Source organism: Bos taurus, chromosome X, assembly GCF_002263795.3.
Source record: "Bos taurus isolate L1 Dominette 01449 registration number 42190680 breed Hereford chromosome X, ARS-UCD2.0, whole genome shotgun sequence".
NCBI classification, from domain to species: domain Eukaryota; kingdom Metazoa; phylum Chordata; class Mammalia; order Artiodactyla; family Bovidae; genus Bos; species Bos taurus.
The window spans coordinates 135,879,833-135,895,795 of NC_037357.1; the positions used below are offsets into that span (position 1 = coordinate 135,879,833).

At 46.1% G+C, this 15,963-nt stretch overlaps 1 long non-coding RNA gene across 1 annotated transcript in view; it reads left to right on the forward strand.

The window, feature by feature from the left end:
* Window positions 1–2,014: 2,014 nt before the first annotated feature.
* LOC100847628 (uncharacterized) overlaps window positions 2,015–15,963 on the forward strand; it is a 146,632-nt gene continuing 132,683 nt past the window's right edge. The window contains exon 1 of the long non-coding RNA XR_001495667.3: window positions 2,015–2,198. This is a non-coding gene — a long non-coding RNA (uncharacterized lncRNA). The remainder of the gene's footprint in view (window positions 2,199–15,963) is intronic.

The window sequence follows — 15,963 nt, forward strand, 5'->3', positions numbered from 1 at the left end:
ACTTGCACTCATTCCCTGCATGTCGCCTTGACCTTGTTAAGCACCCTGATGAAAGGAGCCACAAACATCAAGAGGCATGCCTCCCAATCGCTTCACCCAATCTCACTGGTTCGAGCTGTGCCCTTGTAATGTCGTGCATATGTTAAATCGCTTCAGTCGTGTCCGACTGAAGCCCACCAGGCTCCTCTGTCCATGGGGATTCTCCAGGCAGGAATGCTGGAGTGGGATGCCATGCCCTCCTCCGGGGCTGTTTAATGTCAGGACTTATTGGTCATGACTTATACCGGACTCAGGCTTCTGCCATCTGCCTGTGCTTTAGTCTGTAGCTCGTTTCATGATCAAATCTCATGCCTCGAGGCCAAAATTATTGCTGCAAGAAAAGGAGAAGAAAAAAATTATGCGTGTCATCTCTGTGGTCCCCAGCCAGACTGACAGGGCAATTTTCACAGTGTGGTGAGAGGTTCCAGTGTAAGGGATGATGCTAGTAACTCCTCTTGTTCATTTCCTTCCAAGATGTAGGAAGGTGATTCTTTTTTTTGTTTTTTTTTTTTTTGTTTTTTTAATATTTCTTTCTTTCTTTGGTTGCTCTGGGTCTTCATGAAAACTCTTAGCTGTGGCATGTGGGATCCAGTTCCCTGACCAGGCATCAAACCCTGGGCTCCCTGCCTTGGGGGCATAGAGGCTTAGCCGCTGGGCCAGCAGGGAGGTCTCATGCAAGCTGATTCTTACATGGCTCGTTGGAGGAGATGTGTACTTGCAGAAATAGTCCGTGAAAAGGATCACTTCCCTCGTCATAAGCAAAGCCATCGTGCAAACAAAATATGGAACATGGATGGACCTAACACTCAACCCTCAAAGGAAACTCATCATGGTTTGTCTGCTGTTTCAGGGACCTCAACGCTCACCCCTTTATTAATCGTCCACCATGAATGAGACACTAAAGTTCTTCCTCTCTGCAGATTTCCCTAGCAGTCCCCTTTCCATCTGACTTCAATTGCTACCATCACCTCTCTAGACTGTCGAGGTCTAACCCCCACACCCTTCCCCCTTGCCCCTTGTTCTTTCATCAAATCAGCTCCATCTCACCAATGCCCAGTCCCAGCTCAATCTTCTGATGAAAGGGGAAAAGCATTATTAGCAAGCAGTAACCTTCCTTGGCTTTTCGTATCCCCTGCAGAATGATAGATACCTGCCTCCGTTCTTCTCTCAAGTCTCCAGGGAACCAGGATGGACCAAATCCATCCTTTCCCCCCTCTCTCTCACCACCAACCTTTTAAAGAAGAACAAGAGTGTGTATAAATGAACGAGTTCCCCATGCATCCCAATGTGGTTGACAAACACCATCTGTCAGTGTTATCCAGTTTTAGCATCTTCTGCACTCATGTTCACAACTCTCACCTCCTGCTTATTTCTGAACTTACCCTATGTCTGTTGTTACCGTTCAGTCTCAGATATTGGAAAGGTCAGTCATCAGTGACCTTCTACACACAAGCATAATGACCTCTCTTAGGGCATATTTCTGGGCTTCCCTGGTGGCTCCCTGGTAAAGAATTCGCCTGCCAATGGAGGAGACATGGGTTCAATCCCTGGTTCGGGAAGAGCCCCTGGAGAAGAAAACAGCAACCCACCGCAGTATTCTTGCCTGGAGAATCCCACGGACAGAGAAGCCTGGTGGGCTACGGTCCGTGGGGTTGCAAAGAGTCGGACACAACTGAGCGATTAAAACAACTACAAGGGCATATTGCTACCTGGTCTCAGTGCACAGGTTATGTGATTATACCTGATCACAGAGTGGACACTTGTTTTTCTTTTTTTTTTAAAGTGTCTTTCTCTTTTGGAAAGGAGTTAGCACTCTTTCTTGTTCAAGCAACAAGCTCTTCTAGAATTTCTTGTGTGTGTGTGTGTGTGTTTTTTTGTCCAAGCACCGCCTGGAGAGGCAGTGTGGAGCCCTGAGGGACACAGAACAATGAGTCCATTCAGGGGTGTTTACCAGAGTCCCGTCTGCACTGTTACATGAGCAGTGGGTACCCAGGATGTGAATATTCAAGACTGAAGAATCATTCTGGCGACAGTAACAGAGCCACGGTTGTGCAGTAAGGCTCTGCATGAACGCGTGAGGGTTCAACATAAAAAGAAGCTTGCAGGAAACCCAAGCAAGCTTCTGATCTCACGCTGAAGATGACGGAAGCATGTCTCTGGTAAGGAGATGCTTCTCGTGTAACTGGAAGTGGGGTCCCTCTGCTCTTGTCTCAGAAGCCATTAGAGAGGACAGGTTGGTAGAAAGGAAAGTGTATTTTGGATGCTGGCAACCACAGGGGAAAGGGATAAGGGGATACTGCTGTTGAGAGACCAAGTTCCCCGTCACCGCTAGTCATGGGGCAAGAGATTTTATAGGCAGAAGAGAGAGGGGTACATGCAGAAATACTGCAGTCAGCTCTGGCGGTCATGTTGAAGGAGGCCACCCGTGGTCTGATCAGTGTCATCTTGATTCTTTCTTTTTTTTTTTTTTTTTAGAGAAGTCATTAGCTAAATTATAACCCATTCCTATGATAGTATAATTTTCAGTCTTTACCACTAGAGAGTATGGGCAATGGATGTTGGCATGACACTAGATTGGACCAGAGTGACAGTCACAAATTGGTAACTTCCATCCCATCGGTCAATAATAATAAATTATTAGGGGCTACTTGGAATGTGTGTGGAGAATGATTATGAAATACATTATGCTTAGAGTCTATTATGGCTCTGGGAGTAAAGGATTTCATTATACCTGGGCTTGAAGGAAGTGTCTGCTACAATTGCTTAGGGTTTGGATACCTAAGAGGGCTTGAAGGAAGTGTCTGCTACAATTGCTTAGGGTTTGGATACCTAAGAGGAGATGAGGAGACTGGATGGGGAAAAAAGATGGGGCTAGGGAAGGGCTGGCAGAGAGAACCTCAGGGCCTTGAGCAGTGTGCTTAGCAGGCTGAATTCTCCCATGTTAGGGAAGACAATGGCAATATCCTCTTCTCTCTTCTTTGTGGGCAGTAGTTTCTAAGCATCTTCATCAACACCGTCTATTAGACTTAGGAGCGACCCCATGGACTGTAGCCCACCAGGCTCCTCTGTCCCTGGGACCCTCCCAGCAAGAATGCTGGAGTGGGTTGCCATTTCCTTCTCCAGGGCATCTTCCTGACCCAGGGATCAAACCCACATATCTTGTGTCTCCTGCATTGGTAGCCTGATTCTTTTTTTTTTTTTTTCGGGGGACTGCTCCAAGACAATTTATTTATGTATTTATTTTATTTTTTTATGTTAATAAACTTCTGTTTGATTTTGTCCTGCTATTCTGTCATTTCTTACAGAGATCCTCAGCTAAGAACTCAGAAGGGTAAAGGGAAATAAGCCTCTATGTCACCCTAAGTCAGCTTCAGTAATTGCCATAGTGAGCAGTCTTTTTTTTTGGGGGGGGGGATGAAATGTCCTATAGCTATCAATTAGGTCTAACTGGTCTATTGTATCGTTTAAAGTTTGTGTTTCCTTGTTAATTTTCTGTTTAGTTGATCTATCCATAGGTGTGAGTGGGGTATTAAAGTCTCCCACTATTATTGTGTTATTGTTAATTTCTCCTTTCATACTTGTTAGCATTTGTCTTACATACTGCGGTGCTCCCATGTTGGGTGCATATATATTTATAATTGTTATATCTTCTTCTTGGATTGATCCTTTGATCATTATGTAGTGACCTTCTTTGTCTCTTTTCACAGCCTTTGTTTTAAAGTCTAATTTATCTGATACGAGTATTGTGACTCCTGCTTTCTTTTGGTCCCTATTTGCATGGAAAATCTTTTTCCAGCCCTTCACTTTCAGTCTGTATGTGTCCCCTGTTTTGAGGTGGGTCTCTTGTAGACAACATATGTAGGGGTCTTGTTTTTGTATCCATTCAGCCAGTCTTTGTCTTTTGGTTGGGGCATTCAACCCATTTACGTTTAAGGTAATTACTAATAAGTATGATCCCGTTGCCATTTACTTTATTGTTTTGGGTTCGAGTTTATACACCATTTTTGTGTTTCCTGTCTAGAGAATATCCTTCAGTATCTACGAGACAGCTTGCAGGACATGGCTCAGAATATCGTCCGTAGCCCTGGAGGAAGAGCTAGACGTGCTCGTCTGTGCTTCATGCCTAAATGCTTTAGTCTTGCTGAAATGTTTTCCTGTTTCTGCCTTTTTTTTTTTTTTTTCACTTCTCTCAAGTTGAAACTTACTCTTTGGCTGAAGTTTTTCCAGAGACAAGAGACAGGTGGAGGATATGGGGGACAAACTCCACTTCAGTTTGGGTCCCCAAATCCAACTTACACTCCACAGAGTGTCTGCTTGGTCCTGACCTTTGACCTGGGTGTCCAGTTGACAAGACCAGGGTTCTTGTTTGTGCACAGCTTTTTTACAGAGGAGTTCCCCAGAGCCATCCTCCCAGGCACATATCCTGATATGTACAGGCAGCCTCTTCCAAAACAGACGGCAGAGCTGAGCTTCCCTCCACGGTTTTCCCCTTCCTTGTCAGTCTGCTGGGCTGAAGGACACGGGACAACCTACCATGATTTTCATGCACCGTCTCCACACACATTTTTCTCTTACACTCTCTGCCACTCGTTCTGCAGATTTTAAGATGTGAGTCTAAAAATAAAGACGTGTGAAGATTCAATCACCACTGTTCTTTTATTTAAAGCTCTGGACAATTACTGAGGAAAAAAAAAAAAAACCCAAGGGATGAAAAATAGAGATTAGAAAAATTGAATAAGAAAGTCATTATGTACAATACATCATTTGGTATATGGTGCACTGCGATCTTGAATTTTAATAATGAGTCAGAGAATTGTTAGGATTTTTACCGAGTATTATGACCCTGTAAAATTATTCCCATAAGGGCAGTTTCCTAAGTACCTCAGAGATTAAACTTATACTTAAACATACCTTTCTAAAGCAGATATTGTTTCCTATGTATTTTAAAACGATTATGGCTGTCTAATTAACATGAGCCAATGATCAGTATGCTCGTCACTAATTGGATAATCCTCCAAAATGATTCATGCAGTTAATTGGACAGCAACTCCGTAATGTCTCTTTGTATCATCTAAAGAGTATTTAAATATTGACAAATGTCTCATGCATATGTATGTACCTGAAAAGGTCAAGATGACTCAGAAGATGGCAGCTTACTACTTGAGAATGAAGTTGAAAAAAATACATGCAATGCACTTCTCCAGTCCACAGGTCAGACACACCAGTGAAACCACATGCAGTGACTCCGTACCGGATCCAGTAGGAAACCTAACATCCAACCTGGTGAACGGTGAAGTCGCTCAGTTGTGTCTGACTCTTTGCGACCCCATGGACTGTAGCCTACCAGGCTCCTCCGTCCATGGGATTTTCCAGGCAATAGTACTGGAGTGGATTGCCATTTCCTTCTCCAGGGACCTTCCCAAACCAGGGATCAAACCCGGGTCTCCCACATTGTAGACAGACGCTTAACCGTCTGAGCCACCAGGGGAGTCACCCAGCTTGGGGCACCCTTAAATCATTTATTCATTCATGCATTACAAAAAAGCCTGCAATACAGGAGACCCAGGTTTGATCCCTGGGTCAGGAAGATTCCTTGGAGAAGGGAATGGCAACCCACTCCAGTATTTGCCAGGAGAATTTCATGGACAGAGGAGCCTAATGGGCTACAGTCCATGGGGTCGCAAAGACTCGGACATGACTCAGCAACTAACACTTTCACTTTTTATGTGTCAATGAAGGTGAGGTACTGAGGAGTGAGAAAGGAGACAATCCCAGTCTCAAGCCACTTACCATCCTCAGGAAAGCAATGGAGAACTTAAATGCAGGCACGGGGATTGAATTTGTTGTCTGAGGTCAATACTTTCCATTTATAATAGAGTTTAAAGGAGTGGAGTGCAACCCTGTTCTTTCAAGATCTGTATGGGTGCCCGCTCAGTCATGTCCAGCTCTTTGTGACCCCATGGACTGTAATGGCCCACCAGGCTCCTCTGTCCATGGGATTTCCCAGGCAAGAACACCGGAGTGGGTTTCCATTTCGTTCTCCGGGGGATCTTCCAGACACAGGGACAGAACCTCCATCTTCCGTGTCTCCTGCATGGGCAGGTGGATTCTTTACCAACTGTGCCAACTGGGGTACCTCAGGGCCATTAAGCTCCTATGTCCTGAGTATCTCTGCTGATTCCTGAAGGATAAGTGAGAGTCCTTCCCGATGTATGAGGTTGGCAATGTCGTCCCTGGCACAGGGACCAGCAGTGTCCAGCATAGGGTCTAGAGGGAGCCACTTACTGGTGTGTGGCCACGTAGGAGTCACCAAGCTACAGACCAGAGAGCTAAGAATGGTGCTCACGTTTATAAGTGGTTGAAAAAGTCAGAAGAAGACGAGCGTTTTTGTGACACATGAAGATTATACAAAACTCAAATTTCAGTGTCCGTCAGTGACACTTTATTGGGAGGCAGCCATCTGCATGGTCTTATCTCATTTGTGATGTCAAGGACTATGTTCACGCTACAGCAACAGAGTTGATTGGTAGTAATAGTGACCATGTGGTCCTGTCTGTCCCCGGACAGAAAAAAAATTTGCTGATCCCTGGACTTGCAGGGATCACATCCATGCGAGTGGGCAGAGGTGAGCCATAAAGGTGAGCCCCAGATGGTGCAGAGTCTTGCAGGGAGACCAGGAAATTGGATTTTATTATCTGCCGATTGAAAGACATGGAAAGCAGGGAAGTAAGTCTATTATCGAGAATGAACATTTTAGGAAGCTCGCTTGGGTGGACACATGAGTGAAGATCTGAGTAGGAAAGCCAGGATGGAGTTAGGGAGGTGTGGCAGTAACCTTGCCAGGAGCAAAAGAAGAATCGGTGTGTAGGCAGTGACCACCTCCAACCGTGGAGGGAGGGATAAACAAGACAGAGTAGAATATTCCCAGAACAGTTTTGTGTGTTGGCCAGTGATACCATTGTCTTCTGGTTACCTGGACCCTCTTGAATACCGTCTGTTACACCTGGAGGGGCAGACTCAACCTGCGTATGAACAGATTTGATGATTGGAGTGGAGACAGCCCGTGGGCCATTCCCATCGTCTCTGCACCCGCTTCTACATGCCACAAGCTGTTCAGTGCTCGCTCAGATGGTAAAGAATCTGCTTGCAATGCAGGAGGTCCAGGTTCAACCCCTGGGTCGGGGAGATCCCCTGGAGAAGGGAACGGTAACCGACTCCAGGATTCTTGCCTGGAGAATGCAGAGGAGAGGACAGAGGAGCCTGTGGGGCTACAGTCCATGGGGTCGCAAAGGGTCAGACACGCCTGAATGCGTTTCACTCAGTCATTCATTTCATGCCACACGTTGCTCGCTGTCAATACCCCTGCTTGTCTTCTTGGAGTGTCTTTCTCGCCATGGGAGGCATGCCGGGACCAAGTACAGGATAGCATGATGTTCTAGAGAGATGCTGGCCTTGTCGGCATCCCTCAGACCATGACATATGAGGTGAATACATACCCTGCCTCCTTCTCCATCCATCAGGTGGGATGAGGCTGGAGTGTGTCTTTCAGATAGTTTACTGGGCTTCTGTTATCCGCAGGGTTGGCTGCCCTGAGAAGCCATCCCTGTTTTTGTTTTCTTTTTGCAACAAGTGATACATCCAAGTGCTCAGTTCATAGTGGTCTTTGGCCAGAGGGCATGGAACAGCAAAAGGAAGTCCAGGTTTGGTGTAAGGAGATGACTTGCGGGGGGCTCAGACAGTAAAGAATCCACCTGCAATGCAAGAGACCCGGATTCCATCCCTGGGTCGGGAAGATTCCCCTGGAGGAGGAAATGGCCACCCACTCCAGTATTCTTGCCTGGAGAATCCCGTGTTCAGAGGAGCCTGGCGGGCTACAGTCCCTGGGGTCACAGAGTCGGAGACGACTGAGCGACTAACACTTTCCCTTTGCGCTGCACCCACAACATAGTCCATTTAGACCAAGAGGACATCGCTCACACATGTAGGATGTTTGCAGGAATGCATGCTTACGTGGCTAGCAAAAGCATCACCAAGGCTAAATGCCTCAGAGGTCCCCATCCCCAAATCCCTCAGCCCTTCACATCCTCTTCTGGGTAAACTGAAATGCTTGGCCTCCTTAACACTGAATGACATTTTATCATCAAAAATCAGTGCATCCCTCAGGAGCACAAAGTCAAAGCAGTAAGATTCGTATTCTAAGTTATGCATAGTGTGGACATGTACACACATGTGCTGAAAGAGTGAAACACCCACCCCAAGACACACACACACACACACACACACACACACACAGAGCTTGGAAAATGGTCCCATGAAAACGCAACCATCACAGTAACCATCTGTAGATCTGTTTCTCCTTAATCCTGAAGGCTAAGCTGTCGGGATTCAACTCAGCTCTTAGGGACCCACGAAAGCAGCAGCCCATGACATCCGGGAGACGGTTGTCACCAATGTGTCTAAAAAATAAATCCCCTGGTCGTTTTCAGGAAGAGAGCCCTCTGCGTCATCTCCACGGAGGTGCAGGACTCGACTCGTCTTTTCCCGATTTTTGAAAGCAGCCAATTTAAGGATATCTGACTTTGCTCCTGAGTGAAAGCTCTTGTGTTTCAGCTTCCTTATTTCTTTAAACGTTTCCTTATTAGCCCTTATTTCTTAGGAACTTGGTTCCTAAGAAACTTAGAGTTAGGGTTAGCAGAACTTGGTTCTCTTGAGTCTGTGTTAGAGGTAGGAAAAACTTTCCTGTACAGGGGCAAATAATAAGTATTTTGCCTTTCTGACCCACACAGTCCATGTCACATATACTTCTGTTCCAGACAGTATCTATGTGAACAGGTATGATCAAATGCTAATAAAACTTTATTTATTAAAAAAAAAAACAGAGAGTGCAGCCTGGGACTGCAGTTTGCTGAGCCTGCTTTAAATTAACTTACCTAATATCCAAATCAGAAGAGAGATTTGCTAGTTAATTCAATAAATCCACTTATATCATCTCCCTGATACTTATCTAGAGTCTACCATACATCAACCTGAAAAATACAAGACAGAAATATGTCTATTAGCATGCAGAATTCCATTTTGAAGAGGGGGAAAAACAGGCATGAAAGCAAGTTGATGTCAGGGGTCTACTGGTTTTTAAAAACTTCAAGATGTATCATGGAATGTATGTATATATGCATGTGTGTATGTATATATGCATGTGTGTATGTATATATGTGGGGCTTCCCTGGTGGCTTAGCAGTAAAAAATCCCGTCTGTCAATACACAGGAGACACAAATTCCATCCCTGGGTTGGGAAGATCCCCTGGAGAAGGAAATGGCAGCCCACTCCAGTATTCTTGCCTGGAAAATCCCTTGGGCAGTGGAGCCTGGGGGGCTACAGTCCCTGGGGTTGCAGGAGTCGGACGCGACTGAGTGACTAAACAGGAATAAAAAATGCATGTATGTATCATATCTACCTAGACTGTGCTGTGCTGTGCTTAGTCGCTCAGTCGTGCCCGGCTCTTTGCAAACCCTTGGACTGTAGCCCACCAGGCTCCTCTGTTCATGGAATTCTCCAGGCAAGAAGACTGGACTGGGTTGCCATGCCCTCCTCTAGGGGATCTTCCCCACCCAGGGAATGAACCTGTGTCTCCTGCACTGCAGGTGGATTCTTTCGTGCCCAAGCCACCTAGCGGATGCCCCACTAGTGAGTACCGGACACTAAAACACTCCCCAGAGGGTGGCTGAGTATTCCATTGCAGCCCGGCTTCACATGTTGCGAAACCCACTGGTAGAGCATGACTGTAAGCACAGCAGATAACTAAGCCACAAGTATTTGGAGGAGAGAGGATGTCAGTATGTACATAAATCACATTAAATATTATTTTTAAAATTTATTATATTTTTATTGAATGATAAGGATGAGATGGTTGGATGGCATCACTGACTCGATGGACATGAGTGTGAGTAAACTCCGGGAGTTGGTGATGGACAGGGAGGCCTGGCGTGCTGCAGTCCATGGGGTCACAAAGAGTCAGACACGACCGAGCGACTGAATTGAACCGAATTGCTTTACTGAACTTTGTTGTTTTCTGCCAAACCTCAACATGAATCAGCCATAGGTATACATAAAGATTATTAATAGGGCTGCTCATATTTTTTCTTTATCCTACCTGCTTTTTCTGGGGTTTCTCAGCATCACTGACATTTAGGCTGGATTCTTTATTTTTTTATGTTTTACAGCTCTTTACTATGGGAAAAGAAGCCAAATACAAAACAATGTGAAAGAATACCGAAATGAACACCATATGCACACAACTTAAATTCAAAATTGTTAATGTTTGCGTTCCTTTGGTGTAGGTATCCCATGTGCTCTTGGTTTTAGCTCTGCTATTTGCAATCAAGGTATAGACACCCAGTACTTTAATAGGTTTCTCCTACAGACAACGACATGCGTGTGTGCGTGCGTATGTGCTCAGTCACTTCAGTCATGTCCAACTTTTTGTGACCCTGTGGACTGTCCTCTGTCCATGGGATTCTCCAGGCAAGAATACTGGAGTGGGTTGCCATGCCCTCCTCCAGGGGATCTTCCACATCCAGGGATGGAACTAGCATCTCTTAAGCCTCCTGAATTGGCAGGCAGGTTCTTTACCACTGGCACCATCTGGGAAGCCCAGTTCAGTTCAGTTGCTCAGTCGTGTCCGACTCTTTGCCACCCCATGGACTCCAGCGTGCCAGGCTTCCCTGTCCATCACCATCTCCTGGAGCTTGCTCAAACTCACGTCCATCACGTCCATGATGCCATCCAATCATTCCCTCATTTGGGAAGCCCAGATAAGGACATATTCCTACATAATCAGACTTTAATATGTATCTTTGACATGCCTACATAATGACAATAGCCTTGTTATAGCTAAGATAATCATGTAATAATTCATAATGTGATCTAGTATCCATACTTCCGTAATACGATCTAATACCCAGTTTTGTCTGCAGCGTCTTCATCTTGTGGGGCCGTCCTATGCGTGGTGGGACATTGGGCAGGGTCCCTGCTGTCCCCCCACCGCACAACACTAGTACTCCCACCCCTCAGTTTGTAAAGATCAGAAAGGTACCCAGAGGGGCTCTGTCGCCTCCCGCTGACAACCCCTTGGGACCTCTACAGACAGTGGACTGTCCACAAACACAAAAGCAGAGTCGGGAGGTCCCTGGTCAGACAGGCACAGCCACGTGAGGACCTCCTCTTGGGCCCCCAGCCAGTCGTCTGCCGTTTCCAGAAGATGACGTGGCATCTTGGCACGTGGAGATGCCCTGTCGGCCCACACGCGTGATTTCACTGACGAACCCACCCTTCGGTACTGATGAAGTTTAGTTCCAAACCCTTAAGGAGCAAAGACCTTGGACCCGACCTCAACACCGAGCATGTCCTTAAAACTTATCAGATCACTAACTCAGCTCTCACAGACACAATTCAGGAAGGAAAGGAGTATGCAAATAGGTGCTTCCCCTTGTTCTCAAAAACTGCTAATTGCTCCCCCCACGAACCTCCTAAAGGCACTTGTGTGTGTGTGAGAGGTGGTGATTCAGCCCAGGTGTTTCCACTACTCAGCACTCCCTTCCTTCCTTCCACACACCACCTTCAGACTGTCAGTTACAGTCCAAAGTGGCAAAAAAAAAAAAAAAAAAAGAATGTGCGAGAGTCTGGCAGTTACTCAGGGACTCATGAAGGCAGTAACCAAATTCCTAGGGTTTGGGACAAAGTACGTCAGCTTCTGCATTGTTGATGCTTGGGGTTGGGTAGTTCTCTGTGCCGGGGACCGCCCTGTGGTCTGTAGGGCATCGAACGGCGTCCCTGGACTCTAGGGTATGTGTGTGCTCAGTCGCCTCTGACTCTTTGCGACTCCACGGACTGTAGCCCTCCAGGCTCCTCTGTCCATGGGGTTCTCCAGGCAAGAATACTGGAGTGGGTTGCTGTCTGCTTCTCCAGGGGATCTTCCTAACTCAGGAGCCACCTAGGAAGCTCAGACTCTAGCATATAGTAGGATGCTAATTAGGTTATGGCAACCATGAATTGCCATCTCGGCAAGGAGATCCAACAAGTCCATCCTAAAGGAAATCAGTCCTGCATATTCACTGGAAGGACTGATGCTGAAGCTCCAATACTTTAGCCACCTGATGTGAAGTACTGACTCATTTGAAAAGACCCTGATGTTGGGAAAGATTGAAGGCGGGAGGTGAAGGGGACGACAGAGGATGAGATGGTTGGAAGGCATCATTGACTCCATCGAAATGAGTTTGACGAAGCTCCAGGAGTTGGTGATGGACAGGGAAGCCTGGCGTGCTGCAGTCCATGGGGTTGGAAACAGTCGCATGTGACTGAACTGAACCATGAATATCTCCTGACATTGCATAGTATCCCTGGAAAGGGGAATCCCCCCAGCTGAGTATAATGGCTTGTGGCAGGGGTCCCCAGCCTCCCAGATCTCATGCCTGATGACGTGAGGTGGAGCTGATGTCATAATAATAGAAATAAGTAGTAGTTAGTAGTAGTTAAGTCGCTAAGTCGTGTCCGACTCTTGTGACCCCATGGGCTGCCAGGCTCTTCTGTTCATGGGATTCTCCAGGCAAGAATACTGGAGTGGGTTGCCATTTCCTTCTCCAGAGGATCTTCCTGACCCAGCAGTCGAACCCGGGTCTCCTGCATTGCAGGCAGATTCTTTACTGACTGAACTATGAGGGAATGGGATGCACCTGAATATTCAGAAACCATCCCCTCCCCACCCTGCCCCAGTCCATGGAAAAATTGTCTTCCACAAAACCTGTCCCTGGTGCAAAAAATGTTGGGGATCACTGGTTTAAGAGATAAATTCTTACTGAAAAGGAAGGACACTGACATGAAACATTTGGGGAAGGGCCTGATTGGAACTTTCAAAAAGACTTCCGCCTGGGTCTCACCCTTGGGACTTTGGAAATAATTGTCTGGGGTTAAGCTTGAGTACAGGGTTTTTCAAAACTTCTGGTTTGATTGTAATACACAGACAGGCCTGAGAGCCTCCAGATCTGGGAAAAGATAATCATGACCTGATTTCAAAGGAAGTTTCACCAACGCTCTCATAAGTCAGTACACCACCTGATCCCACTGGATGGTTGACCACGTTGCATCATGGTTTGATAACCTGTAGAACTCTTGTGGTACAGTTGGTAAAGAACCCACCTTCCAGTTCAGGAGACATAAGAGAGGTGGGTTCCATCCTTGGGTGGGGAAGAGCCCCTGGAGGAGGGCATGGCAACCCACTCTAGTATTCTTGCCTGGAGAATCCCATGGACAGAGGAGCCTAGTGGGCCCCACTCCATGGGGTTGCAAAGAGTCGGACACCACTGAGCACACACACAGAACCCGTGTTAGTCTGGGGACAGACGCCAGTCCTTAGTACTGTTTTGTCCACAGGTTGAAGAAGACATGGTGGGCTGGCAGATGAAAATGCATCAGCCACCCTTTGAGAGTCCACTTTCTAGAACTTGCCCTGGTTTCCCAGGCTGTCATGATGGAATGTTCATCCACTCTCCATCGAATGTCCCATCTATTGAACTTTCACAATCTACCCAGAAGATGACCTCTTCTCATGATGACCTCCACTGTTCTTCTAGAAACTTCCACCATTATCTCCCTCAGGATAATAAAAATCATTGCTACTAATTGTTATATGTTCAGTTCAGCTCAGTTGCTCAGTCATGTCCGACTCTTTGTGACTCCATGGACTACAGCACACCAGGCCTCTCTGTCCATCACCAACTCCTGGAGCTTGCTCAAACTCATGTCCATCGAGTCGGTGATGCCATCCAACCATCTCATCCTCTGTCGTCCCCTTCTCCTCCTGCCTTCAATCTTTCCCAGCATCAGGGTCTTTTCAAACGAGTCAGCTCTTCTCATCAGGTGGCCAAAGGATTGGAGTTTCAGCTTCTGCATCAGTCCTTCCAGTGAATAATCAGGACTGATTTCCTTTAGGATGGACTGGTTGGATCTCCTTGCAGTCCAAGGGACTCTCAAGAGCCTTCTCCAACACCACATTTCAAAAGCATCAATTCTTTGGCGCTCAGCTTTCTTTATGGTCCAACTCTCGCATCCATACATGACTACTGGAAAAACCATAGCCTTGACTAGACAGACCTTTGTTGGCAAAGTAATGTCTCTGCTTTTTAATACGCTATCTAGGTTGGTCATAGCTTTTCTTCATATAATACATTGTTGTATGTATTATTATATTAATACGTTATTTGTACACAATTAAAGTATATTTACACAGTTACTTCTCCTCTGTCTCCTCTTTCTTTTTTTCTTATTTGATTACCACTAGCATCACTACAGGGGCTTCCCAGGTGGCTTAATGGTAAAGCATCTGCCTGCAAATATAGGAGACGCGGGTTTGATCCCTGAGTTGGCAAGATCCCCTGGAGGAGGGCATGGCAACCCACTCCAGTCTTCTTGCCTGGAGAGTCCCATGGACAGAGGAGCCTGGTGGGGTAGTCCATGTGGTCTCAAAGAGTCGGGCATGACTTAGTAACTAAATGGCGATGCAGTCAAATTACCACAAGCTTGGGGTGGGTGCCTTAAAACCAACAGAAATTTATTCTCTGACATTTCAGAAGGCTAAAAGTCAGAAATCAAGGTGTCCCAGGGCTGAGCTCTCACTGGAGACCCCAAAGGAGGTTCCTTTCCTCCCTCTTCTAGCTTCTGGGAGGCTCCAGGTGCCCTTGTTCTTGTGGTCATATCTGTCGAGTCTTCGAGATCAGCTGCTTCAAACCCCTGGCCCCTCTGCCTTCACCGTGTCTTGGCCCGTGTGTGTAAATCGGTCTCCGCCTTCTTGACACACGTGACATGTTCAGAGCCCACCGGCTTAGTCCACAATAATCTCTCCATCTCAAGACCCCAGATCACATTTTCAAAGACCCTGTTTCCATATAGAATTTGTAGGTTCCAGGGCTTAAGAATATTTTTCTTTCTTTTTTTAAATAAATTTTATCGGGGTAGACTTGATTTACAGTGTCACGATAGTTTCAGGCATACAGCAAACTGAATCCCTTATACACATACATACATCCGCTCTTTTTAGTTTCTTTTGCTGTATGAGTCATTACAGAGTGCTGACTAGAGTTCCCTCTGGTATCCAGTAGGTTTTCATCAGCTGGAGCTGATTTCTTGAAGGGTTCCGGTTATTCTACCTACTGCTCCACTGCTTCATTTTTCATGTTTATTTGTATATTAGATTTCCTCTGCTACGATTTAAAATTCATTAGGGCCAAAGTCTTTTCAAAATTTCTTATTCCACTGTGTTTCCCTACCGTATTGCATCACACAGTATTGTAGTAACCCCATTGTACACCCCATCTAAAATACAGAAATTCAATACATTTTTAAATCTTTTTTTTTTTTGTAGACGAAGGGATAAACAGATTTGTGTGTGTGTGAAAAATGGTATTACTGACTTAAAAGTACCTTCATGGAGTAGATATTAATCAAAGGGAAACCTCCAAAGGGATTATATATCACTGAGCATTGAATGATACTTCTGACAAGATGACCCAGAGTATAACACCAGCAGGAAAAAAAAAGAGTTGTCAAATAGGAGACAGGAAGGAAGAGCCCTTAGAGGATAAAAGCAGGACTTTGTATAGGATTCACTGGAGATACGGAAGAAGAAATCAAAATAAGAGACGGGGAGAACAGTCCAGCACTCAACAGGCAGTTGAGTCCCTAGCCCTCCTCTCTGCCCAGGCCGCCTCTCCTGTCTCGTGCTCGGCATGCCTTCTGAAATAGAGTCAGAAAGTCAGAGGCCATCACCCTCCCTGAGATGGGCATTTATGGTCAGTGCCCACCACTGCTATCTGCCTCCTTCCCTGGAGCTGGACTACTCATGCATCTTTGCAGGCAGGGTGCAGTGCATGAAA